Source organism: Hippichthys cyanospilos, chromosome 11, assembly GCF_059441005.1.
Source record: "Hippichthys cyanospilos isolate Australia breed blue-spotted pipefish chromosome 11, RoL_Hcya_1.0, whole genome shotgun sequence".
Classification (NCBI taxonomy): domain Eukaryota; kingdom Metazoa; phylum Chordata; class Actinopteri; order Syngnathiformes; family Syngnathidae; genus Hippichthys; species Hippichthys cyanospilos.
Genome location: NC_142379.1, coordinates 17,223,882 through 17,240,413, shown reverse-complemented (window position 1 = coordinate 17,240,413; position 16,532 = coordinate 17,223,882). Strand labels below are relative to the sequence as shown.

Below are 16,532 nucleotides of genomic sequence, written 5' to 3'. Positions count from 1 at the left end.
AATTTACTCATTGATTGTGAAAACAGTTCCTGTTTTCTTAAAAACAAAGCTATTATTCTCATGTATGAAAGGCAAATGGGGGCTACAGAGTTTTATTGTACATTAAGTCAACAACATTTAACATTTGATCTGCCTGTCATTATAAAATGGTAGCGGTAACCCATTTAACAAATAAACACATCCAGATAATGAATGATGGTGATCGAATACTTTCTCAGCATGTTAATTTGCTGCAGCACTCTGGTTGGGAATCACAGAATGAATCTGTGCATATGTGATCTTTTGATGGGAGTATGAGTAATTTTTCGCATGCACCTGTGGGAGCTTTAGTGGCATTACGGTAAATGAAGCAATAAAACACTCCTCCTCCTGCTGTCCAGAACTAGGGAGTGCCATTTAATATCAACTAGACCTATGATTCTATTTAAAACATACTGTAGGTCATTAAGAACACAATTATTTGCAGGTTTTTGACATTTACAGTATTTTAATTTGTTCATTTTTAATGAAAAGCGGTCTAAATCTTGCACAATGTCACTTTAAAGCCCAACATATAAGGAGCACTCTTCAAAAGGCTACCTGCAGTGTGGATAGGCACTTGCCTGATAACTTCATTTTCACTTTTGAGATTGCAGTTATGTGACACCCACTCAACCACCTGAGTCATTCTCACAGGGAAAAAAAATGCTAATATTAGATGTGTATATGCATTAATACGTCAGTATTAGAAGTCTTGAAATGCCACCTCATGACAATTTTGACTTAACATACTGTAATGAGGTCATTCTTTTTTTTAGCCAACTGTGCAACTCACCAATCAATTAAATAAAAAAGATACATTTTCAGAAAGAGCAAATCTTTTTCTCCAGAAATACAAACAGTTATTGCTTCAGACCACAGCCCCCTTTGACATTTTGATTTTTTGTGCGTTATATATTGTTTTTACCCTTAAGTTTGTTTAAGGTCAAGCATATCTCAAATATTGGCTGTTTTGGATACAGCTTGTCCTGCTTTCCAGCTGAGCCTTTCTCTCCAGCTGAGTTGCTCCTAATATTCTCTGTTAGATGCTTGGAACCCAGACAGGCTTATCTAATATCATTGCCTTCATTAGGATATCAGAGATCGAGATATCACAAAAAATACTGATTAGTTAAGCCTTCATTTCAGAATAAAGTATGAACTTTTAAAAGGCATTTTGCCAGTTTAATGAGACTGCTGCTGTTTGTTATCTTGTCGTTCATTTTCTCTTCAAAACAGAACAATAAGGTGCGGCCTAAACAATGCTTCACAAGTAACTGACATGAATTCATTAAAATGTCTTTTTCTTAGTTCCTAGTTCTTAGTTTTTTCTAACCCTGTTTTTTAAACCACTGCTGCTGTTTATTATATATATTATATATATATATATATATATATATATATATATATATATATATATATATATATATATATATATATATATATATATATATATATATATATATATAACCTGTAATGTGAGGCTAAGGATGAAGTCCAAAGCATAACTAAAACCGAACCCAAGTATCATAGATCCATTTTATAATCCTGGTGTGGGTGCACAAAATAGTTGAGTTCTAATGTGAGTTTTTGGCCTGAGGTCTATTGACTTCTTTTAAGGGTGTGATCTGTGTGCTTGAGATGTGAAAATTTAACATAAAAACCCCCCTGCTCAATGTAACAGATGTAAATGCGTGCAAGTTTCTGCCACTGTGAAACTGCATCCTTGAGGGTTGTGTGTGTAAATGAGGAATCATTATTATCAGTGAATGAGTGCCATATACTGACATTTGGTCAAACCAGAAAATTTCTGTATGTGCTCATTTAAATACAAAGTTCCATAATAAAGCATAAAATGGGAACACGTGTTAATTTTGCTACACATCCACTTCTTACCAGGAATAAAAGAGCATATTCCAATCATACATTTGATTCGTGTTACCTGAAGTATCTTGTGATCAATGGTTTGACCATTAGAGTAGCAGTGTTGAATGAAATAACACATAGCTACAGCACCATTTTGATTATTGTGATCATTTTGGAAAGCAGACCTGAACGTTTTACAAACATTTATTATGTGTTATTAAAATAATGAAAATGCTGAGTTAGAATACATTGAACTAAGGTCTGAAAAGTGATGCAACCAAGTGATACAATTTTCATTAATTGCTTAATTCCTGAAAATATTTTAGCTGGAATTCAACAGTGTATGATGGTTAGGGTACATATGCACATGATGTTAACAACTGGTCAGAATGCCTTGACGAGACAAGGCATTTTAACCAGTTCACTGTTCAAAAGACAAAAAAATCAAAAGACAGAAGGAGTTGATCAGCATTAGACATGTACAGCTGGTTTGATAAGGGTTCAAGTAGCAAGCAATGGCCTGCAAGACTTTGTTGGGTGCATAGACTGGTGTATACCTTGTGATCTAAAGGAGAACATCACTGATGACCTCACAGAATCCATCCATTTTCTATAGCTTCTTATCCTCACTGGGGTCACCAGCTAGCTGATGCCTGTCCCAGTCGTCCTTCGGGCAGTAGACAGGGACACCCTGGACTGGTTGCCAGCCAATCTCAGCCCACAAAACATCCACACTCACAATCACACCTCAGGGTAACTTGGAGTACACAATACACCTACTGTGCATATTTTTGGAATGTAGGAGGAGACCGGTGTGCCCGGAGAAGACCCACGCAAGCACATACAAACTCCACACAGGAAGGCAGGCTCATGCTGGAATTGAACCTGAGACCTCTGAAGAGTGAGGCAGACATGCTAACAAGTTTTCCAGGATTATCATTATATTGCTGTAAATTTCTGTAAATAGGATGCACTGGGTTTTAAGGTGGTGTGCCGGGTTAGAATGTTATTGCACAATAAGGAAACAAAACCATTGTTGAAGATAAGCCAAATTTTATTCAACTAATGCGACATGTGCACCAAGGCGCACCTGATAAGGTGAAATGTAGAATTTGGAGAAAGTTTAAGAATTTAGGGGGGTCTTTTTAAAGTGATCGACAGGCAAATAGTACTATAACTAACCGTCAAATGACAACAATGCCCCCCCCTTCTGGACTTTTTCAAGGTACAGTGGTACCTCGACTTATGAACGCCTCTTGTTACGAAAAATTCAGGTTAAGAAACACCTCGGCGGAAAAATATTGTCTCTAGTAACATGAGAAAATTCAAGATATGAAAGGTGGCATATTTGGCATATAACATGAGACACAAGACACCAGCGCTTGCGCCAACATGATTGTAATGTCATACATCACAATCCGTGATGGCTATCGTATTTGTTACAGTTTGTGATGCATTTTAATAATTCATTAATATGCCAGCTTGATCACAAATGAGACAAAAGGTTTTTTTGCATTGATGTTTACTGTGGTCTTACAATTTTCATCTTTACTTATTTCATCCACACTTCCTACCAATAATTTACACCGTAGAACTAACAAACATAAAATTAACATTAGCTACGGCTAACATTGCACATATTCACGTGCAAACACTGATATAACATTCCACTTTGGCCTGTCGCGTTTGACAATAGTGTTGTTAGCATGTCGTTAGCACTTTAGCAATGAGCTCACACAGGAAGCACTCCGCATGAGCGCAAACTAAACGAGTAAATTTACGTGCTCAAAATAATCCCCTTAAAAAAATACTGAATTAAAACAAAAACTTGGTTGAGCTATCACTGTACTTCTGAATCACATCTGTAGTCATCTTACATATGATGTCAAACAACATTGAGCAGTCTTTACTGTCTTGTAAGGCATCTGCATTTTACCTGCAGCCAACCTCTGGGGGGGGGGGATTGTGAGCACAGATCTCATCTCACCTCCATTGTATTGCCACCTGCACCTTCCTGTTGTGACCACAGAATTTTCTCCAGCTAAGCTTGAGTTTAGAAATTCATCCTTGCTCCTGTTCGTGAGTTTTGCTTCTCAAATCAGTCTGTATAATCAAGTTCCTTGGTTTTCTCTCATTCTTATTATTATCTATTATTCATTTTTCTGGAATTGTACCTGATTATTTTAAAGCTGACAGTTTTGTTCAGTCATGGTAGTGAATTTAGTAGACGTACCCATGTTCGCAAGAGTTGTTTTCTTTATTCTGAATAATTGAACTTAGATGTAGTCAACCACTGGTCTTTAAATGGCATTTAATATAGCAATAAGGCACAGCTTTGACATATTACTTTCGGAAATCTTTTATTACAATGTGGTTTGAACATAATTTTTTGGACACCATTTTCATAGTTTAAAGTTTACTTATATGCATTACCTTGGACCAGTATTTTTAAAGTGTTTTTTTCTGTTTGTTTTTTGTTTAGTTTTTGTTTTTTGTTTTTTTTCAGAGGGAAGGGATCGCCCAGTCATTATGTATGTTCACAAGAATAGGTCATTTTGATTTTAAATAATATTATGAATGTGCAAGTCTTTGTTTCGGCTCTATGTCAGGTTAACAGGACAAGGAGGAGACGAAGGACAATGGACGCCTGATCCTTCCTTCCATGTGGACTGACGATGGAAGGGAGGGAATTATAACAATTTGGACAACTGTATAAGATACTGGCTTGAGAGAAAGTCCAGAGAAACGCCAGTTTGTTTCATCTTCTTGTTGGTTTTAGAAGCTGCGAGTAGAGTCTTAGGAGAAAGAATGGCTCAGCATCCTGATCTTTGTATACTTGCTAACCTCTGGATATAAATAAATACTGAATTGGTATTTCTTGTGAGAGGTTTTTTTTTTTGACAATCCTTTCAGAGAAAAAGTACACGCTTCTTGGATAAGTGAATAATGGATAATCCATTTGGGCTAAATTCTTGGTAACGGAGTGGCAAAATGCACAATTTCTAACAGCTGTGGGTCATGACCAAAATATCGAGTGTTTTTAACATTTTGTACCGTCCGCAGGCTTGACAAGCACGAGAAGGTTTGATCATATTATCCTATTTATAGCCAGTCTTCGGCTTTCCATACACCTGAAATGCAATTTTAAGGTGTTGTTAATTACTTATAAAATTTTACACGGCTTAGCTCCTTCTTATCTCAACGACCTAATATCATCATATGTTCTGTCCCAATGACTTTGGTCACTAAACACTGGTTTTTCAATGACCCCATGGGCTAAAAAGAATTTGTGCGCGCCAGTGCTCTGGCTTTGCACCTAGTTGGGAAAGGAGATAATTCATCATTTTCGGTGAAGTACCTAAGTGATTACTTTAGGACTTTTAGAACCTAATTGATTACTTTAGCACTAAAGAACAAAGAGTAATGAATTTCTTTAGTATATTAGATGCTGGACTGACGTGTAAACATGTCAATGGGATTGAATGAGTTAATATGGCGTAATGTGCTATTTTTGGCACTTGGCATCTAATGCAACCTATTGAGCCTGGAAGGGGGTTCCTCCCAGTTGCATTCCCCCCAGTTTGTTTCCTGTTCTAGGAGGTTTGTACAGGGGATTCCATTGTGTATTAATGATGCTATACAAATAAACTTGACTTTTAAAGTGTCTCTTGCTTTACCAGTGTTTTTTGAAGTATCTTAATCAATCATCCAACAAAAGTGTTTTTGGACACTTGAGAAGGATGGATGCTCGCTGTCATATAAGATTGGACTTGAATTGTCTGGCTAAGGTGTGCTTTCCTGATTCACACTTGTTTGTCACCCAGCTGCCCATGTGCTAGGATGCCTTCTTGCAATGCATTAGCCTGACAATATACCTTGACAGAGAAGGAAGCAGGTGGTCTGAGGGGTGAGGTGGGGGTAAGCGGGGTCTGAGAAGATCCTTGATTTGATATCATTATTCTCATGGTTTACTTGTATTTGTTTGTTGAATGTGTTAACAAGAAACAACATATTTTGTGATATATATAATGATAACATTTCTAGTTTAGAATTTTTATCCTCTTTCTCCTTTGGCAAGTTCACCGTTGTGTTGCTTTGATTACAACCTATTTTCGGTACTACATACTGTGGAGGCATCCCGCCCACACACAGTTGAAACGCAAGCCTGATAAGTATTTGCTATTTCAAAGCATGGCAAAATGTATTGAACTGTATCGCTTTGCAGTAAGTGTCTTAAATTCTCCTCGCACAATACTGAGGAGGCATGAGGAGGCTTTTTGTGTACTGTACTCACGTTCTTAGAGAAAATGAACAGATTATCCCTTTTTCACCAATAAATTATGTTGTTTGCATTATACAAATCCAAGAACCGATGCAGGGTGGGAGGAACTGAGTTGCTGGCACGAAATTCCCAGAAACATAAATATTTTGCACAGCATTAATGTCTGTTGAAATGCTAATTGCAAGAATAGCAACCCACCCTTTTCAACATTTTTATGGTGATCACATTTCCAGCATGCAAGCGGCAGCCGGTAAAATTCCAGCCTTTAATCTTTTCAAGTGTCTTTTTAAAGTTGGTGCTACTGTAGGAACAGAGTTGAAACGACTTTACTACTCAAACCTATAATGTCTGTGAATGATATTATCTATAAACTGGGGTTAATTACAGATAGAGTTCTGCTTGTTTTATTTTTAGGGAGACTTTTGTATGGAGGACTAATGCCAGATGCAGTGCCCCCCATAATTACTAGCACCTCTTTATTATATGTGCTGAATTGAAATTTGCTTGTAAAAGCATCTCTCATACTAATAATTGTAAGACATGATCAACCAGACAGACAGGGACTCCTTACTTCAGCATTTCACTCCTGGTAAAGGGTGAAACAGAAGTGGAAAATGTACCCTGTCATTTTAATATACTGTATTTTCCGGACTATAAGGTGCACCGATATATAAGCCGCAGCAGTAGCAAAAATGGAGGAAAAAAAAACATCTTTTGCCATGGATAAGCTGCACTGGACTATAAACCGCAGGTATATGGTGGTAACACGAAACTCAAATTTTCTTTATATTTTTTTTTAATTGTCTACCAATTGCAACATCCTCTCTTTAACAGACTGAACATACCTGTATATTTAGTCCCAACATTGTATTTATAGAAAATGGATGGATATTACCAACAGAATACTGCAGAGTTAAATAGCAGTTCAAACTCAAAATCAATACTTCGACAGCATTCTTTCTCCCGTTGTTTAATTGATAGATTATTTTAGTGAACATTGCACAGAGTGTGAACATTTATAAATACAATCATATGTACTGTATTTTGTATATCAAATTTACACGTCACAAGATCTTATTCATGTAGACCTTTTTTTTATATGTATATTTTTGATAATACATTTTAAAACTCTTTATGAGCACAGCCATGATTCACATCTTTTCAGTTCTATTTCATTGTTGACTCCTTGAAGACACGTTTGACTGGTGGGGAAAACCAGCAGATAAGACGCACTGGACTATAAGCCGCATGGCTCAAAACATGATGAAAAAGTTGCGGCTTATAGGCCGAAAAATTCGATATGTGTAACCCTGGTTAAGATGGACCTTCCAAAGTAAAAGTCTATTAATAAAATAGTCATAAATTACTTTCCTGGTAAACACAAAATAGATTAGCAAGACTGAAAACCGTGTTAAAAGATTAAAACATTCCAAATATAATTTGGTATTATTATCTTTATGGTCAATTTGAATGATTGAATGACCCTTAATTTTTATTTTGGAAGTCGCGTAGCAGGATGGGCACGTGACCATGATTGCGCACTTGACTTTTTTTTCTTCGTTCTGGCTGTTGGAGAAGTCGCGGGTGTATTTGTATCACAGCTAGAAGTTTTGAGAAAACACAGAGAAAAAAAGTCAATGGAACTCTTTTGTTAATTCTTTTTGCCACGACAAAGGAATTTTGTACGGTTCACAACTTGTCTTCCACATCTTTAAATCGGTTCAAACCCACTGAACGATATATTCTTGACGATGGACTTCCAAGTTGTGCAATTCAAGATGGCGAGCTACCCTTGAGCTCCGCGGATTGTGCCTCGTGCGGGAGCAACAGAACTTGGACAAAACTGAACATTGCAACGAACCTGGTAGGATCGATCTATTTTTTCCCTTCACCACTGTGGATTACAGTTATAAGGATCGAACATTCAGGACGTCCAGAAGAACTATAAATCGGGATTTAATCTTGGAACCTTAGACAACGAACATTTGACGTTACGCATTCGCGAATTGTTGGATTTGAACGTTGTCACTTGTATTTCCCATTGTAATGCTGTGAAGTATTATTCTTTTGTAAAACAACAATAATACTAAATGGTTGAAATTAGAGTGTACTCAAACAGATTAAAGACATAAAATTCGAATTTAATAATATAACAACCCGGGTTGAGAAAGAAGTCAATTTAAACTCAATAAGTTAAAATAGACAAGGTAGATAACCAAAATCAACAGAAGAGGGAAATAGTATTGTATTTTCTCACTCTCATGTTGAATTCTATGTTTATCTGTGTGTATGTTGCTGTATGTTAATTGTGTGTTTTCTTTTCAACTAAAATAAGCCGGCTGTTCAACTTATTTTCCCTGGTCCGTGATCATTTATTTGGTTTTTATTTAATCACTTCTCTAGTAGACGAACTTAGCACTAGTCCAATTATTAGAAATTACTGTAAGCAATTAGAAAGTGTTACATATGCCTTTTTTTTTAAATTTAAACATTGCCCAATATATTGCAATACGTACTGCAATACCCCTTTGCTGCATCAAAATACACTTTTAAGACCCAATACCCAGCCCTAATATGTGTCTATATGTCTCTCTCTCTCTCTCTGTGTGTGTGTGCGTGTGTGTGTGTGTATATACGTGCTATAGGAGTAGAAATCATTGATCATCGACTATCTCACGATTCGATCCAAAAAGGCTGTTCTCTCAAAAAGACCTGCCTGCAGTCCATTGATCTCTTACCAGCTCAGCAAAAGGCAACCTTTATCATGTTAACTCAGCTTACAGCAGGGCTCTACCTGTGATTACCTTGTCAGATTGTTGTTTACTCTCATGTGAAACTGTCTCATGTTAAACCTGCATGCAAATGAAATGGCCCGTCATCAACAACACACAAAACAAAACTTCTGCAATTTCCCATAAGAAAATAAAATACATAAAAATGAATGCCCTTCAAATTAATACAGAAACAAATTCTACTCACGTACATGTACATAAATGAAAATACTATTTATACTAAAATATATGTTACAATTGTGACTGATAATGCTCCTGATATGCTCGCAGTTGCACGTTTCATGCTTTGCCCATATTCTCAGTTTAGCTACTTACTTAAAAATATTTATTTTCATATCTTGTTTATCATTTTTTTAGTGAGAAATATCAGTCTTTTTTCATTTGTGCAACAGTATGGCGTGCCAATAAAATGCCCCTTTTAGAATAGCTTGTCTTGCTGTTCAAAAGGTGTGTCCCTTTTCTACTTTCAACCAGTTGAAAATCCAATCAAGTGACACAATGAACTTCCTGATTGTTGTGGAAAAAACAGGCATTGCAAGCATTTAACCGCCCTGACTGTTTATATGCAAAAAGCATTTCTTTTCTCCTGATAGTTAAAACTAAGTAACAAGAAAACATACATCTGTCTCGTGGAGTTTATTCACACAGGCCTGGTCCCAAACGTAATCAGACAAACACCGATCTTGGAATGCAAATCTTTTAATATTTCAGAGCTCCAAAAAAATCCTCCTCATTTCTGTTCATGAAAGGTTTATACATCCATCCCTGTATCCTCTGTGCTGCTCAGCCTCATAATGGCCATGGGCATGCAAGAGCCTACAGTATCCAAGCTGACTCTTATCGAGAGATATGGTATGAACTGCTCGCCAGCCATTTGCAAGGCACTAACAAACGACCATTCACACCTGAATCTTCAATTAACTGACCATGCTTGTTTTTGGAATGTAGGAAGAAACCAGAGTACCTGTAGAAAACTTACGCAGGCACAGGAATAACTGGCAAACTTGGAAGAAAGCAAGGATGCAGCATATTTTTCTTATTTTTTACCTGCTATTGACATCTTTGAAATTACTGTATCTTAAGGCTCTCTGTAACTGAACAGTTATGAATGATGATCCCGAAAAATTTAAAGGGGTTGTATAATGGTAAATCAAGTTACGGAAATTTGAACAGTGTTACAATACTAATTACTCACTGTAGAGATCACGAAATGTTATTTTCTACCAAACTGATCCAAAAAAAAAAAAAAAAACACACCAACTGAGGAACGCTCTTGTACCGTCCTTACACCACCCTAGTACTGCTCGTGCAAAATAAACACACCCTCACACTCTCATAACAATTTATGGTGAACTAGGATGTCATGAAATGGGGAGCTGCAGCAACAGTGAGTAGCAGGCTTTAATTGTTTCATTTTCTGGTTTAGATATGTATACAAAATAACTCATACTTCATAGGAAATTACTATGCCTAGGTGCCAAATGTCATATCTCATATGTGCTTTATTTAACTGTGGAAAGCTTAAAATACAGATATAGCTTTTTATAATAGATCTGTCTGCGGAGTTTCTCCAAAATAGAGCCTGTGAGACAGAAAAATAAACCCCAGATGTATCCATATTTTTTGAGTATGTACAATGCGACGACTGAGAGCAGCTGGACAAAAGAGTGGAAATAAATAATAAAAGACTCCCCGTGGAGAAAGTGGGAATGGGAGCAAGGAGAGATGCAGAGGGAGATGAATGTGCTCTGTTCATTCGGTTTGCATTTTAAGATGCACACAACCTGCTCTAAGAAAGCACAAGGCAAAACGATACTAACTAGGACATAGAGAAATTCAGATCTGCCGTGATGAGGAACAATAAAATCATGTATGAAAGACAATAGGTGCCAATCTGTTATTCCGATGGCAACCTTAGACCACACATTTAACCTTATCATGTCACTAAACATTCGTAAAATGTGGATGTTACGGTTCTGAATGTTACTTTTATGTTATTGGTAGTATTTTACCAAGTCACTAGTGTAGTATTTCAGTAAGTCACACATCTTGGAAAGAGTCTGATTTGAGTGGTTGCACACATTTTCAAAGTAATTAGATTGTATGTGTGTGTGTGTGCGTGCGTGCGTGCGTGCGTGCGTGCGTGTGTGTGTGTGTGTGTGTGTGTGTGTGTGTGTGTGTGTGTGTTCGCATCATTCATTGGTCTGTTGGCTAAACCAGCATCCATCTGTACCAGAGAGTCCATCAGTGCCGATAGACTGCCCACCTCTGCTATCCACGTTTATGAAGCAAAGAAATGTAGTAAGGCCTCACATTTCCAGTAACCTGGCAATAGTTCTTTTGGTGGAAAAACAAACAAACAAGCAAAAAACATGTTGTTTGTGCACTTCTGAGTTCAATGTACAAGTGGTGACGGATTGAAATCTTTCATGGATGATATTGTCTCGAAACACACCAGGTAGACAGGTTTGTCTTTAAATTTGGTGAATTTATTGTCTGGCTTCATACTTTACCTGAAAGGTTGTATTTTCTTGAACTAATTCACCCCCTGGACTTCTGCTCAGCATCTGCTCTCCCATCCCTCATTTAAAAAAAGGGAACTTGTCAAAAGCAATACTTAAAGTTTGCAAAACATTTTTGTTTTTGTTTAACAGTAGTGAGATATTTTTGCAAGTAGATTTTTTTTCTCATGGTTTAATCAATCATATTTTTCTTAATCGCTGAAGGGAAATCTAATTTGTAATCTGTTGTATAGTGTATTGAATCCCATTTACAAGAGCAAGCCCAAGCACCAGCAGTCTTTCTGTGGCTGTTCACCAGGCTGAATATGGCTAACATTCAGCTTCAGGGTTCATTATGCATTACAGTTGATGGTTTATAATGAAAGCACGTTTATTGTTTTATTTGAAAGAAAGGGAATTTTTAATTGCGTCTTTAATATGATTATCTTTATGACAATGTTGATACGGGGCCCATGTTTTTGTTTTCTGATCTATTGGTACCGGTAATTTGCATTTCCATGAAAAATTAAAAGATGCCAGACATACCTTGATTTTTCAACTCATGCTTGACTTTTGGGTCAAGTAACCACCTCATACTCCAAGCCCCATCCTGTAGCACTGGTAGTTTGCCTTTTGGGCAGACATTCAATGGTTGACACATTCTAACAGCCAATGGCAGGAGTCTAAATCCTAGAACAGTCAAAAGTTGCAAGGACCCAAAGTATCCAGTTTAGAGAATGCACATTCATTTTTAGCACCGAGAACCTAGACATTTTCTATGATCGGGCATTTCCCCTGCGTTCTGTCGATATGTTACCAGATTTCTGACAACCAGGAAACAGCAGGAAAGAATGGGTGATCATTCACGCACAAAGATGTGTGCCCACCAAGATGTCAATGCTCTCTTTCACTACACCATTACTCCATAACACTACAAAACATAAAATATATTTATAGACGTTGCTGTTGGAATTCAAAGTTAAACTGAACCAAATTTCTAACTGAGATGAGGGGAACTTAGGAAATAGAATCCAAATGAATGATAAGGCAGGATGGGAACATTAAAGGTATGTTACTGCGACACAAAATAAGTGGCAGCTTGGTGCTGTATAAGTCCTCAGGGGAAAAGAAAAGAATCAAGACAAAAGGCAAGGGAGCCCAAAGGATATAACATTTCAACAAAGAACAAGAAATGTTACAAACAGAGAAATGGGGGCTGGGGGTTGGTTATGAAATGAAAAGAGCCCCTTGGATGGGGAAAATGCACAACTCGCGAGGCTGATAGAGATCAGGTGTGGAAAAGTAGGTTGAGGAAAGTAAACCAGAGTGAAAACAGTGTGTGACAAATTCACAAAGTAAACAAATTTAAAGTGGCCAAAAAGATAACATCGACGATGTGAACCAGAGCTGGCGGCCTCTTGAGCAGCCATACAAACAGGATGAAGACTCCACACACATTATTGTTATATCTGAATACAAGCAAAGGAGGGTTAATCACACACCAGAATCATATAATGGGGGTCAAAGAAATAATGCAACATATAATAACCTCATGCCTTGCAGGCATCACATGACCAAAGCCACAAAAGGGTGACCGCCGTCACCTGAGCCCTTTGATAAATGCAATTTTATTTTCAGTCAAAAGCAAGTTGCGAAGTGTTCATTCCTTGAGATGGATGGACGGATGGATGGATTTTGTAGTATACTTCATATTCCACAAACAGAATATTATTCAGCATTATTAAGCAGATTTTTCATTACATCGGTTTTATTAAAACATGTTTATATTACCGTATATTTCGCACTATAAGGCGCACCGAATTATAAGGCGCACCTTCAATTAATGACATATCTTAAAACTTTTTCCATATCTAAGGCGTACCGCATTATAAGGCGCAACAGTAGAAGCAGTCAAACTTTATTACGAGATTACAAACCAGCTTTCTGACAACTCCATTCACTCCCAAATTTAATAAACAACTGTCTTATCTTTTATTTTACTGGCATTTCTGTGACAGTTTATCTTTTAACAGCAAGGTATAACATGAGGTGTAACATTTATATCAGGGAACTTTTCCTCCAGTGCAATCACAATATAGTAATACACAAAGTAATAACAATAATAACACAAATAATAACTCAATGTCAATATGACCAACCTTGTTCAACTGTAAAAGCACGCAAAAAAACAGGTAAAGCTTACTTTATCAGTTCATTCCCCATCTACGAATCCCAATCTCAATATTGATCCATAAATTGTAAGGCGCACCATCATCTTTTTAAAAAAATTAAGGCTTTTAGGTGCGCCTTATAGTGCGGAAAATACAGTACTCACGAGCCAGATTACTTTTTTCCAGTCAGTCCTGACAAAAACCCTTTCAAACCCTCAGTATTGACTTTGAAGACTTTTGAGATTGACTCAGATTCATCAGACTCTGACCCATTATATACCACAAACTGAATGGAAGACAATCAAAGGAAAGAAAGGCTGCATGTTTTCTTGACAAATAGTTTCCTCAAGCTATTAGTATATAAGCATCCTTTAACAACAACCAGCAAAAGCAAAAACACATTTGGTTGCAGTTTTGTGGGGAGAAATACACTACTAGCCCCCCTCATACTCTATTCCGTTACTCATCCCTTAAATTATTGTACCAAACAAATATGGAAGCATTTAAAACAGGCTTGTCTGCCAGAAGTAAAATTACAACAAAGAAGTAAAAATAAATAAATGAATAAATATTGTTCTGCTATTTAGTAGCATCTTGGATTGATGGAATGGATTGATTCAAATAATTCATTTAGCAAACTGTGCACCTGCAAAGACCAGTGTGTATTTGATAATGCATAATAAATGTCAAAAGATGAAGTGCACTGACGTCTTGCCATAAGCACACCACAGAGAGCAGAAGCACTAACAACTGTCTTGAGATTTTTAATCTATCAATAATTCAAAATGAGCATAACATCAATAAATAATTTTAGGCATTTTATTTTATATCACAGAAGAACACTCTGGACTATGAGAAATTAACATAGGAAAAGGAAGACAAATGGACCTAGTTACAGGCAGGCTGATAAATGACCAAAGTTCTATTCATTGTCATATTATGACATTTTTTTTCTGAATATTCATTTTTCTGTTGTCAAAATCTTGCCAATGTGACTGTAATACAGCTAAGTGTCCTTTCTTAGAAGTATTATGTTTCATTTCCTTTTCTCTGTCACTGAGACAATGCAATGCATAGCCAATCAGGCAGATTAATCATATTTGACGGTGTAATAAGGTAACCATTTTCTTAATTGATTCCCTTAAAATGCATTCTGATTATCTGCTCTACTGAATAGTGTTGGGCATTGGGGATTGAAGCGTATTGAAATACGCTCCACGACGGCAAAGGCGTATTCCAATATGTATTAAAAATACATTGGGCAATGTTAGAAAAATAAAAAAATCTTCTGTTGCAAATATGTTAACAATGATGGCGAAACAGATGGCGTTGGTGAGAAAAAAAAATCTTCATTATTTTGCTACCTGCAAACAGTTAAAAATATTTGCCCTTCAGTGGGAAAGGAGGGGCTTCAACATCAAAAGAGTGGTGCTAGTAATACTATGGTCAAGGGTTCAACTCCCATATAGTCCATTGTCTTTGATTAAATGTGCATCTTTTATTACATTTGAAATGATGCTTGGTAATTGGCAAAGATGTCCTCTTGGGTTGAGCTGGCTTCACCAATAAATTGAGCTATCCTTAAAGTGTATGAGACGCCATTTTTACAACATTTAATGTCAAATCTAATCTTTATGATGGAATAAATATTTTGTCAAATACATACACATTAGGAGAGTATCTCATGGTTTTTGAATTATGCTAAGAAAACATTTTCCACAATGTGAAGAATGGTAGAATCAGATACTATATCATTGAGTCCACTTGGAGCCTTGATAGCTGTGAGCGTTGGGAGCAATGCATCACAAAAGTAATGTAATTACTGTAATGCATTACTTTTAGCTGTAACATGGTGGTGTAATATATTACACACAAAAAATAGTAATATTGTACTCATCACAAATGAGAGTAACGCAATGCATTACAATGCATTTTAGACAGAAAGTGGTAGGTTTTCTTTCCCCCCAAATTTGCCAAAAATACTGCGACTTTCACATCCCACTTCCTGACCTTGTGCCCTGTCTTGCAGATTAGGGGGCGGAACCCCTGGACGCGCACCCGCTCCCCCTCCCAATCAGCGGAGTATTGAGACGCGGCCAGAGCTGGAGGACGTGGCCGGATGATTGTGTTTGCAGCCTTCCAGCGTCCATGTTCCTCGTTTCCTCGCTTGTTCCTGTTTTATTGTTGTATTTAAGTGGTTACTTTTTCTCCTCGTCTCTGTTTAGTCAGCTAGTCTGCTCTGTGTTTTGCTACTTTGTAATTTTGGGCGACGTTCTCCTGCTGGTTCCGCCCCATAGTGTAGTAGGTTACTTGCCTTTTTGAAAAGTCTCTTTCAGTTGTTCTTTGAGCATCATTTTTACCGTTGTGTTGTACTTTGACAAAGTTTATTCATTTTTTCATGCGGTGCGTGTTTTTTCTATTAATAAACCATTTTTAGCCTCCACCTCACTGTCTCCTGTGTGTCCCGGGGTTCGCATCCTGCTTGTCTGCGTCTCGGCCATAGTCTATAAGTAGTTCTGGTCAATATGTATCAAGATGAAGCATACAAAACTCATTTGCATTACATATATTAGTTATTTTTAAACAGTATGTTAAACACAATATTAATGATGTAGGCTAGCTCATAAAGTTAGCTCCAGCGAAACTATCTATTTTTGAAACATCTGTCCCTCACCTCGCCGACTGAACTTGAATTTGAAAATTAACATGGAAATTGTGAAATGCACCAACCGTTTTTGCCTACAGCATAAACAATGCATCACTATGCTATGAAGCTAAGTAATAAAGGGATTAAATTACAGAAAAAAAGATTTTGTATCTTGTCTTTAAAGGTTTGCCATAGAATACAGATGAAATGATTTGTACTGGTTTTAGGTTTAAGCCAACCTTTCACTGGATGTGT

At 37.0% G+C, this 16,532-nt stretch overlaps 1 long non-coding RNA gene across 1 annotated transcript; it reads left to right on the top strand.

Moving 5' to 3' along the window:
- Nucleotides 1-7,762: 7,762 nt before the first annotated feature.
- Nucleotides 7,763-16,073, top strand: LOC148416199 (uncharacterized). The gene is made up of 2 exons (XR_015867268.1): nt 7,763-8,030; nt 15,660-16,073. It is a non-coding gene; the product is annotated as an uncharacterized LOC148416199 (long non-coding RNA).
- Nucleotides 16,074-16,532: the final 459 nt, after the last annotated feature.